This window comes from Emydura macquarii, unplaced genomic scaffold (assembly GCF_026122565.2).
Source record: "Emydura macquarii macquarii isolate MOO-44397 ecotype Brisbane River unplaced genomic scaffold, CSIRO-AGI_Emac_v2 contig_1644, whole genome shotgun sequence".
Lineage (NCBI taxonomy): Eukaryota > Metazoa > Chordata > Testudines > Chelidae > Emydura > Emydura macquarii.
In genome coordinates, this window is record NW_027131781.1 from 5,126,653 (window position 1) to 5,138,669 (window position 12,017).

Consider the following 12,017-nt stretch of genomic DNA (forward strand, 5'->3'; position numbering starts at 1 on the left):
CTAATCGATACTTCTCCCAGCCCCTGGGAGGGAAGAAAGAGACAGCTTGTCTTCACTGGGATTTCAACCACCACCACTGTAGCTGAACCTGTAGAAACACTAAGCCAGTACGAACACTGTGAAACACTACAGTGTTACATGTGAGCTGCTATTACTACTCAGGTGCCTCTGGGCTGAAATTTCAGCGTTGGCAATGCCAGAAAGAGATTGTTATTCCTGTCCACGAATTTCAAACAAAGCCTAAGGAAGTTAGGCACCCAAAGGCCAATGAACTCCAATGGGAGATGGGCACCTAACTACCTTAGGCCTCTTTGAAAACCCCAGCCTCTCTTTTTGAGCAGTGGAAGGCACGTGGACACTCTGGTGGTGAGAGAATATAAGGGGTGGAGGGACGGGATAGTGTTTCTGTAATACAAAGTCTGCAATTATTCATGGAGAACCTTTATGTGGTTAAGAATTCAGTCAGTTTAGCTATGACCAGCTTTGGCAAAGGCTGCTGTATTCCCGCTGAAAGTTTGTTCTTATTTCATTTTTAAAGGGTTTTGCAGATACACGATCATGGGCCTTAACTGAATACAAGGCTTTAATTCACTTTGAATATTCCACTGCCATTCATAAAAATTAGCAAAGCTCCTTCAGTGACTCAGAGCCTTGAATTCAGAGGAGTACAGCTGTATTGTTCTAAAGGTAAACAAATTTCACAGTTTATTAGAGTTATTCATCCTGTGTGCGTCAAATAGTTTGTTTAAGTTTAAAAAGCTTTTCAAAGCCACGGAGCCCTTTGTCCTGTTATTGTGGCATATGGACGTTTTTAAACATATTCAGTTCCCTGTTATATATATATATATATTATAGGGGCCCCTGTGCTGTTCTGAATGTACCGTACAAGAAACCATGAATGGGCTTGCGACTTCCTTCACAAACCCTGTGTTACTGCCCCCCACTACTTTATTTTGTTTTATTAACATGAAATTGCTCCTATACATACAAGAGTTTATTGTAAAAATTTATATTTCCCTGGTGTCTTTTTGTGTCAACAGATGACTTTATTAGCAAGTAATGAGTTTGCACTAAACTGGGCAAACACAAATAATGAAACTTATGTGGATAACTAAATGTGGTGAGTGCACATATTGTATCTCAAAGGATTCCTAGGCATTCTAGAGAACAACAGCCATTTATGAAATAGTTTTGGCACATGTAAGATTAGTTATTCTTTAAAAGTGCATGAGACATGCTGGAAGCTTTTACTTAGAGAAAAACGATAATCTTACATTTAGATATTATTCCGTCATCAAAATAGAGCCTAAAGGAGTGGACAAGACAAATACGGTTTGGCCTAAGTCAAGACTCAAAAGCCTCATAACAAATAACTTCAAAAGCTAACCCTTGAGAAGTCCCCAAAACACTCAAAGGCCTAGCTGTTGCAGAAAACAATTAAATTAGGCAGAGCTGGTGTTTGCAGACCGAGCTGGTGGTGAGAGCTCTTATTCCAAATAAAAGAAGGAAACACTTCACAAATGTGAAATAGTGCTAATTATTAAATGGTTGTACCTCATGCACGATTTGTGAAATCTCCTTCTGACTCCCTCACTTAGCTTCTCCTATATAGAAGTCCACACATGAGCAATTTCAACTGGAATACTTTGCATTAGAAATTTAGGAGAGTTGCCAAAATAGGTTTTATGATGAAAAGTTACAATTTTAACTACATTTATAGTATAAACTCACTAGTTTTTCACTATAAAACCTGTTTTGGCAACTCCCCTAACTTTCTCAAAACAAAATAGTCCACCTGAAATGTGGAACTTCTACATAGGAGAAGCTATTTGCTAGAGCCAAAGGAGATTTCACAAATCGCTCCTGAGGCACAAAGATTTAATAATTAGCGCTATTTCACATGTGTAAAGTGTTTCCTATTTTTATTTGGAATATTAGCTCTCAACAACAGCATGCTTTCCAAACACCAGCTCTGCTTGATTTAACTGTTCTCTGCAACAACTGTGGCCTTGAATATTTTGGGGACTTTTGAATGGTTAGCTTCAAAGTTATTGATTATGAGGCTGTTGAGTCTTGGAGAATTGAGACTTTATTACAAGTTCTGCCAAAAGCAGTAAGCTTCAGGCTGCTGTACTTTATCCTTTACTGCTTATCCCCCAAAGGACCATTCCAGTAGCCAGGATCCCTAGAGAGTACAGATGCACCAGCTGCACTCTCTTACAGGCGGGCCAAAGGGATGTGAAGAGCTAGAGTCGTTGTGTAAGCAGGGGATATGTGGCTATAGAGACGAAAGGCCATCCTCCATTTGGAAGGCAGGGCTCTGGACTGCAGGGATAGATTAGGGAACTGCAGACACCACACTGTAGTTACTCTGGTCTAACTATGCTTAAATAAAAAATATAATTGAGAAGAACAATGCAGGAATTGGCTTAGAAATTGCCAGTGGTATGTTAGGCTAGCTTTAAGGCTGTTAGATTAGCTGGCACAGTATACCATGGCAGAGGTTTTCAGAACCGCTGAAGAGATTCAAACACCCAATTCTCATTCGCTGTAATGGGACTTGTGTCCAAATTCCATAGGTGGCTTTAAAAATCACAGCCTATATTCAGGACTCACTTCACCATTACTGAACTGCAACCACCACTAGAGTGGAATGTGGAAGCTGTTTAAGAGCGCACAGCAACACTGAACACCGCTTTGGAACAGGGAAAGGAGATTAATATCTTATCCAATTGAAACTACAGAGGAAAATGCCATGCAGGCAAAATGGAATTTAGCCAGGAATTCAGGGTTAACTCCTCTTGCAAAAAGGAGTGTCTATTCAGATTCTTTCACTACCAATTATTTATGTGGTACCTAAAAGCACCATTGGATTTTTAATAACCAGTATCTGTTTTACAGTTCATCTGAAATGATTTGAAATGCAATAAATTTTTCCCATCAATATCATCCATGAATATGTTTAGTCAGCTTCTCTGGAAGGGAAGCTGCTTCAAAGTAATTTCCTTTGAAACGCTGTTTGCACTATACACAATTTCTTAAAGAACAGTCTTAAGATAAGGAAACTCTTCCCATTAAATGAAGAATACAATTAGGGGGTGCATCATCCCATTTGGTTAAAAAATAGGTCTATCCACCCCAGAGACCCAAACTGCAACTTTCTCACTTTCCTAGGAAACGTAACTTATGTAAACACTCTGATCCTTGATATACAAACTATCAAATACATCCAAGCCTTGTGCAAGGAACCCCAGGAACTGAAACACCAGAGTCCTGGGAAGCCATCCAAAACCTTAAAGAGCGGCTGATCCTAGTTCCCACACCAAAGCTGTTCTCTGAGGTCTGCGGTGTCTCAGCATTGCCCCTGAAGGCCGTTCCCATGCAGATACAGCAGGATGTGAGGAAACCTCCCTCTCAGCCAGATGCCCATGGAAAAAATGCTCATTCACTGAGGGAGACAGACACTCTCACATATAGGGAATGGTGGTGCAGATATTCCTCAGACAGTCATCTTGTAAAAATCACCAATTCAGGGAGTAAATTCCTGCAGGGAAAGAATTGGCTTTTGAGCTTCCCGGGATTTACCTCCTATCATGGCATTTTACTGGATCTTTGTAGGGAAATTGTACTACCCCCCCTCACCTCACCAACTTTGTTAAGGCATGACAGAATAGATTTAGTTTGTGATTATTTGTATTTATTCTAGTCTCACTATATTTACGAAAGATCTGCTGAAGGGATTTAAGCACCATTTCTGAATTTATCTAGCTGAGCCAAGTACTCATCCCATATCCATCTTATACATCAGCAGACTTGCTGATTGCCAGACTGACACTGGAAGCATCATTCTCTCCCTGTATTTATGGCTTTCCTCAGCACAACATCTGAAGACTCATACTCTACTAGAAGGCATGTTCTAAACTTAAGTGTAAGTACAAAAACTTGCCTTTTTCCTTTTATTTTGAAACATTTTATTCCTTGTTTAAAAAACGTTTTGTGTTAAGAAAACCTATTATGGACTTCATGAAATTACAGAGATTGGCTTTCAGAGATGGGTTTAACCCAGAAAATTCAGACCTGTTTTCCAAAGAACAAAACAAGAACAAGTTTGCTGGATGTCTGGATGCAGAATTTTGGTGTAATCCATTTTTAAAAAGGAGGTCCTATTTATCTTGTCTGTGATAGAATCAGTATGTCCCACAAATACATTTTAATCATAGTGAGAGTAAAATAGCATTTCTTTGTAAATTTGGAATAGAGTCCTTGGTGTGTTCTCTCACACACACACACTTCTTTGTGAATAGACACACCTTAAAGTTATGCTGCTCTATTACTCATTGATAAATGGTGCCCCCTGCTGCGTGTAGTATGTATATAAATCACACTCAGACTTGAAGAGCTCTGTATCATTCAAAAGCTCTTTGACCATAGGAAGCTGTTCCAATAAAAGATATTACCCAATCCACTTTGTTTCTCACAAAAAAAAGAGAACACAGTGTGTGTGCAAAGTCTTATACACATACTGTATGTGCATAGATCTAGTGTTTAAAGCACACACAGTATAAAATGTTGGCATTTCACTTAAGTTACTTAATGATTTTTTTATTTACTCATATAATGATGGAAATAATACAAATGGTTGTTTTAATCAAACATATAATATTGCCCCAACAGGGTGAAGTCTTAAATTGCACGGTTTATGTTGTACTAGGTAAACTAAACATTTGCTCCCTTGTAAGAACCAACTAAGTGTCAGAATATAAGTGGCCACTGATACAGTATCTGCTGGATAAGAAAGCAGACACTCACATATAAACAACTCTTGGATAAACATTCTTAGCAAAAGCTGTGAAGTAATTTTTTCAACTCAGCTGGTACAGTTTACATGAGAAACAACTGCAAAGCATTATCTAGGGTCTGTTTCTGCAACTTCATGTTCGCTTAAAGGAAAATATAGTCCCAAGATTTCAGGATTCCAAACATGTAAAAATATGTGCATGAGCACAGTTAATTTTTGTGTACAGTTACCACCATTGTGTGCATACCTGCAGGAAATGCATACACAAAACACACTAACCTGCACATGCAGCTACTTCATTTTCATGTGCAGTTGCAGAAAGTGTTAGACATACACACACCTTTTTTTTTCTTGCAAGGGCATTTCTGAAAGTCTGGGTCTTCTTTAAAATCCAGGGATTTGAGTGCATTATAAAGTTAGACAAACAGAGCCAAATTCATGCTTGGTTTAACTCCACAGAAACGACCCCTCACTGCAGGACTCCACTATAGCTGACCTGAGGCACTATTAGTTTGGCTCCTAGTGTCAAAGTCCAGGAATTTTCTGCTTTTCGTGGCTCCATTTTCCCCATACTAACCCTCTGGGCTGAAAGATTCAAACCCTCTAAAGCCCTCTTTCCTTTTCAAAATACATGCGTCACCCTGAATTCAGAGAGGGCCTTGTGTGTCTGAGTGTCTTTACACTGAAAGGGGACGCAATTTATTGTAGACAAAGGAGGTAGCAACTGCAAGTGGGCAGTCCACACAACATACTTCCCTCTAATGTCAGAAATCCTGCTTTAAAAACACTTGAATTTGACACATGCTAATTAGCATCCAGATCAGGATTTCAGTAGCCAACGCTTTCATTTGAAACTCTGTAAAACTGAAGTATATATAAGACAATTTGAACAGTTCAGTCCTGGAAAGGATCTCAGTCCTCAGGTCCAGCCTCAGGCTTCAGAGCACAGTAGTCACAAGGGCAGAAGCAAGCATTCTGCACAGTGTCATTTACTTGCTGCACGCTCTCATCACTGTTCTTGCAGAGTTACATATGAGATTTAACTGCTCCCCGTCTTTCTATCAGCACTGCTTCAAGGAGTGACAGTACTCACTTGTTAGAGGAAGAGTTACAGGTAGGTTAACACAGAGAGCCTCTCTTCGTTTCGATGCAAGTGTACTACCAGGCTGCGGCGTCCCTTTATCAACACAAAGCTCATGCACACTACCTTCCCTATTTCCCTGTACAATGGAACTAGCCTTTCTAATTGTGTTGAGCCCTTCTCAAAACAAGACCAGTGGTGAAATTCTGACTTTACTGAAGTCATTGGGAGTTTTGCTGCCCAAGAGCAGTCTCCAACCCGTGTCTCCATCTCCCAGGGTGCGCTGCCCAAGGCAGATGGAGGGTCCAGGGCTCCCTACAGTGGCCTGGGCAGCTCTTACCACAGCCCAGCTCCAGCTTCCAGCCTGTCCAGGAGGCAGGATCTCAGGGGAGGGGAAGAAGAGAGGAGGAGCAGAGGGCAAGGCCCCATGGAGGGGGGAGCTAAGGCTCACCTCAACCCCCCACCGGAAGAAGCTGGAGCTGCTAGCAGGGGCTGCACTTCACAGCAGGGAAGCTGATCATCTTATCAGCTCCCCTGCCACGGGGCACAGTTCCTGCTGCCTCCCCTTTGCACCTGCCGGAAGCTAATAGGCCCACGTTAAAAAGTGGGTAGGCATGGCTCTCCTGGCCTGCCCCAGCTTCCAGCACCCCAGTCCTGGAGGAATCCCATGCCCTGAGAAGGAATCTGCAGCCAAAACAGTTCAGTTTCCTGGTTATCAGTAAGCCTCACAGCAACGTGCAGGAGATTGCCCAAAGCTGGATAGGTTCTTCAAATTTGCAACATATTAGAGGCCTACTTCAAACCAGAGTGGCATGAATGGAACAGCAGAAAGATCTAAAAACCTGTGGTTCTATTCATAATACTACAAATGCCAGAAACAAATGACTCCAAGTAATCACAGGGCCGTTTACTAGGGAAGATACAAAATCCAATGGCTAACAAGTTTTAAATTCTCCAAATTTAAGTGGTACCTAAGTTTTTAGACACGTAACTTCCATTAAAGTCAATAGCTGGCATATCAGCCTGCTCCAAAGGAAAAAACTCCAGTGCCATCCCACCAGGACTTACACAGCTAATAGGAGTCTGCAGAGCTCCTATGACTGGGAGAGGAGCTAAGCAACTGTGAAGTGTTACTAGAAGAGGCTCCCCAGATGAAAGGCAGGGACGGCTTCTTCCAGCCACACTCAGCTGTGACACCATGGGTTTGTGGCAAATGGAGCTCCTTATGTGAAGAAAAGTAGAGACAGAATTTCTCCTCTCAGCCCCGGATGGTAGGCAGACTTCGGCATGCTACACTCCGACTAGCGGCAAGTTCTGCCATGCAGAGAACATCATTTAGCCCCAACGAATAAAAATGAATGCGTTTGACCCCAAAACACTGTAGGGATTTCTAAACTGACCAAATGCCCACTCCTGAACGCTAGTATGGGAAACAGAACCTCCACTAACACATGCCACACTCACCTCTGAGGCCTTTTCAACACTAGCCTTCCCCGCCCCCTCCCTCCGCCACCAACGCTTCCACCAGTTGCTACCACAGCTGGGCTCCGCAGATGGTAGTGCTAGTGTAACTAGGAAAAGCTTAACCATTTAAACAGTAATCAGCTGTTTAAATATTCTGAACAGCTGATTACATTTAAACTGGGGGGGAGCCATTGGGTTCCCCCCAAGCCAGAGCAGCTGGGCAGCTCTGGCTCACAGGGAGGTGCGGAGCCCAGTGGGAATGGGGGAGGTAACTGCAGCTGGACTGGACTCCCCACAAGCCAGAGCAGCGCTCATGGGGAGGCGGAGCCCAGTGCAGTTCCCGCCGCCCCCCCCTCCAAGTGCAGAGCAGGGGGCAGCCGCAACTCGGTTCAGCACATCTCCCCGCCAGTGAGAGCTGCCCAGCTATGGCTCTGCGGCGGCAGCGTCACAGCTAGACAGCTCACTTGGCAGTGAGGAGCAGAGCCCAGCAGAGCTTCCCTCCCCCCTTTAACCATTTAGACATTCCATTTTTAGAACGTTTAAATGGATTTAACAATTTTTTACATCCCTAGTGTAAACAAGACTGCAGTGGCATTTTTACCACTGTGTTATCCACATGAGCTTGAAGAATGGTTAGACAAGTGGGGGTGAAAATGCCAGTGCCTTGGGAACCTTGTCTCCACTAGCACTCCCATCACTGCTACCATTGGTGGAGATGATAAAAAAAAAAATCCCATTAAGCCTAGAGTAGGTGAAAGGCAAGCTCATCCAGCATCTTAAGAAGTGCTCAGGCCTCAATTTTGGAAGAGCTCTGTTCAAGAGGCAGCATGGACTAGCAAATAGAGCAACAGACCAGGAGTCTGGAGTCGTGGGGTCTAATCCAAACTCTGCCACTGGCCCGCTGTGCTACTTTTGCCAATTTGCTTCACCTCTCTGGGTTTCTGTTTTCCCACCCACTCCTTCTCTATTTAGACTGTAAACTCTCCGGACAGGGACTGTCTTCCTATTTGCACACTGCACAACTGGACCCTGCACTTAGCTGGGGCCTCTAGGTACAATTACAATATAAACCACAACTGTAACAGCCATTTAGCATTCCCCCCCCAACATGTGCAGATATTTTCTAGAACTAAATGCGGTTTTATGAACACAAGCCTAAGAGCGGCCCTTTGCCACAGGTATCACAGGATCATAGGAGTGTAGGACTGGAAGGGATCTTACAAGGTTATCAAGTCCAGCCCCTTGAACTAAGACAGGACCAAGTAACCTAGGCCATCCCTGACAGATGTTTGTCCAACTTGTTCTTAAAAACCTCCAATGACAGGGATTCCACAACCTCCCTTGGAAGCCTGTTCCAGAACTGAACTACCCTTAGAGTTAAAACCTTTTCCCTAATAGCTAACCTCAACTGTCCTTGTTGCACATTGAGTCTGTTACTACTTTTCCATGTCCATATGCTAGAGACTTATCAGGTACCCCCTCTGCTCCCCCCCCCCCTCCCCACACACACATTCTCTCTTCTCAAGACTAAACATGCCCAGTTTTTATAACCTTTCCTCATAGGTCAGGTTTGCTCAACTTTTTATCGTTTTTGTTGCTCTCCTCTGGACTCTCTCCAATTTATCCACATCTTTCATAATGTGTGGGGCCCAGAACTGGACATAATACTCCAGCTGAAGCCTCACCAGTGCCAAGTAGAATGAGACAGTTACCTCCAGGGTCTTACATACAACACACATCCTGATACACCCTAGAACAATTAAATCCTATTTTGCAACTGCATCACATTGTTGACTTGTATTCAATTAGCAATCCATTATAACCCCCAGATCTTTTTCAGCAGGACTACCACCTAGCCAATTATTCCCCATTTTGTAGTGGGTCACTTGATTTTTTCCTTCCTAACTGAAGTACTTTGCACGTGTCTATTGAATTTCATCTTGTTGATTTCAGAGCAGTTCTCCAATTTATAAAGGTCATTTTGAATTTTAATCCTGTTCTCTGACGTGCTTGCAACCCCTCCCAGCTTGGTTTCATCCACAAATTATGAAGCGTATACACCACTCCATTATCCAAGTCATTAATGAAAATGTTGACTAGTACCAAACCCAGGGCTGGCTCCTGCAGGTCCCCACTAGAGATACCCTCCCAGTTTGACAGCAATCCACAGATAACGACGGAGTATGGACATTCCACCAAGTGTGCATCCACTTTATGGCAATTTCATCTTCATCAACTAATTTCCTAAGTTTACTCATGAGACTCATGTGGCACTGTATCAAAAGCCTTGCTAAAAATCAAGATATACTACATCTACTGCTTCCCTACAATCCACTAAGCCAGTAACCCTGGCAAAGAAGGAAAATTAGGTTGGTATGGCATGATTTGTTCTTGACAAATCCATGCTGGCTATTCCTTATAACCCTATTAACCTCCAGGTGCTTAAAATTCATTGTTTAATATCCTACATTTCTTCACTCTTGTTCAGACATAAGGAGGGGCTTTTTATTTTGTTTTGGGTTTTTTTGGGGGTGCCCTGAGGTAAAATTGCCAAGAATAACTGTTGCCTCCACTCATACAATGGCAGCTGCAGCCTTGTGAAAACAGCCCTGTCGGGTTCCATTCCGAAGTGACAGCAGATCTTAGGGACATCAAAAGAAATGGGAGGCTTTTACAGAGGGCTGTTTGTTGATTTTTTTCGGGTGAAGTGATATTACATGGCATTTCCAACTCTCAATCCCATTAAGTGACAGAACTACCTAATAGCACTCATTAAACAACATAACTTGGTGTCAGAAATTCACTGACAAGTTCATACATTTGAAGTGGTAGATTTATGCCTGTAAAACAACATGGGTTTGGTAGATTTAAAAAAAAAAAAAAAAAAAAAAAAAAAAAAGCCTAGACGCCCTTATTTTAACAGGTGAAAGCAAAATGCCTGAGACAGGTCGTGAGAAGGTTATCACCCTCTGGAATGAAATTGAGTGGAAAACTTGGTGCTTTCTTCTTTAACTTTTTACACTTACTTAATGGGGAGAAAGCATTAAAAGTACATTCATGTTTTATTTTCAAAGGTCTTCACATTCCACTACATACTTCCTAGAGATCTTATTTTTTTAATGACACTGTCATATGCTGCAACATCTTTCAAGACAGGCCTATGTCCAAACCAAGATATTAGTGAAAATTCATCCAGGTATTTAAATTATTCCTTCCATATCTAACCCAGGACAAACCTATACAATGAAAACATTATGGTGCTGAGTAGTTGTGTGTGCTTTTTACAAACTGATATACAAATTACTGCAGCTCTCTCTGGGGTGAAACACAGCAGCTGTTTAACACTACATAGCAACAGTATGAAGTGGTTTAAGAAATGAAGAGTATCTTTACTATCTACCTGCACTTTCAAGATGCAAAATTACAATTAGGCCCCGTCCCACAGGATTAGCACACCTATACCTTATGGATATTTAACCACCATCAGTGAGCCAGACCAAATTTCTTAAAATGTCATCAGAAAATAGAAAATATCAGAAACCAGAATTTCTTTGGTACTTTTGCTTGTAATAGTAAATTATGTTTTCCTTAGAAGACTAATCACTATTTTGCAAGTTTCCAGTCAAACGCATGTAATGAACAATGTATAGACTATATGCTATATACACTATGGGCCAGATTATGAATCATTTACTTCCACTGCTGAGCTGCTACTTCCCCAAGTAATCATATTGGAATAAACAGGACAATTCATATGAGTAACTGCTTACCAACGGGAGTAAGCAGTTCAGAATCGGTTGTATATGCGTGTATCATTCTAGACATTCACCCCTCCACATTTAATGTACAGGTTGTTAAATATTTTCCAGTCCATAATTACCCCACACACACAGTCACAATGGAAGAACCAGTTAGTCTCACTATGAAGACAGAAAGATACCACAGGTGGGGTTTTCAAAAACGTTCAGCACTGACTTAACTCTGTTCCTACTGATGTCATAGTAAACATCTCATCCTCGTATCTTCCCAGGCTCCCAAGAGGCTGTCTCATCACAAGTGAACATTTAAAACAAGATACGTGGGGTCACTATGGTTCTCTCACTCTCACTCTCACACACAAAAAATCAGGTTGTGTTCTTTTGGTGCATGTCTCTATGTGATTATTCTTATTTCGGATTAAGGGTGTTAAACTAAATCCAAAAATGACACCCTTAATCCAAAAGAACAGTGTCCAAAATGAGTGGCGTCTTACATCAAACGAACTATAGATATGAATTTAAACCAGTTTAGTTCTCTCATTGTCTGTGTAGATCAACTCTCCACACTTAAGCCAAACTATTGGAAACTTCACAGCCCACAAACCCCCTAGAAAACAAAGGGATTTTTCATTTTCCGATGACATCTTTAGTCACTTTTGACGGAACATGACATTGGTTATTACTTTCCATCCCAGAAGAAAATAGTGACTCATTAGAATAAAACACCCTCCTTGAAGAGCACAATCACCAGCTGACTAAATCAATGAACAAAAGCCCTTAACGAAATGCCAACACAGTACACGGGGCAAAGAAATAATTGACTGAATGTTTGTGTAGTTTGAGTACAAAAGAAAGTGTGGAGGAGTTCAGGTGGACATAGATTGTTAAACAAGCAGTTTGCTGCTACTTCCAGACC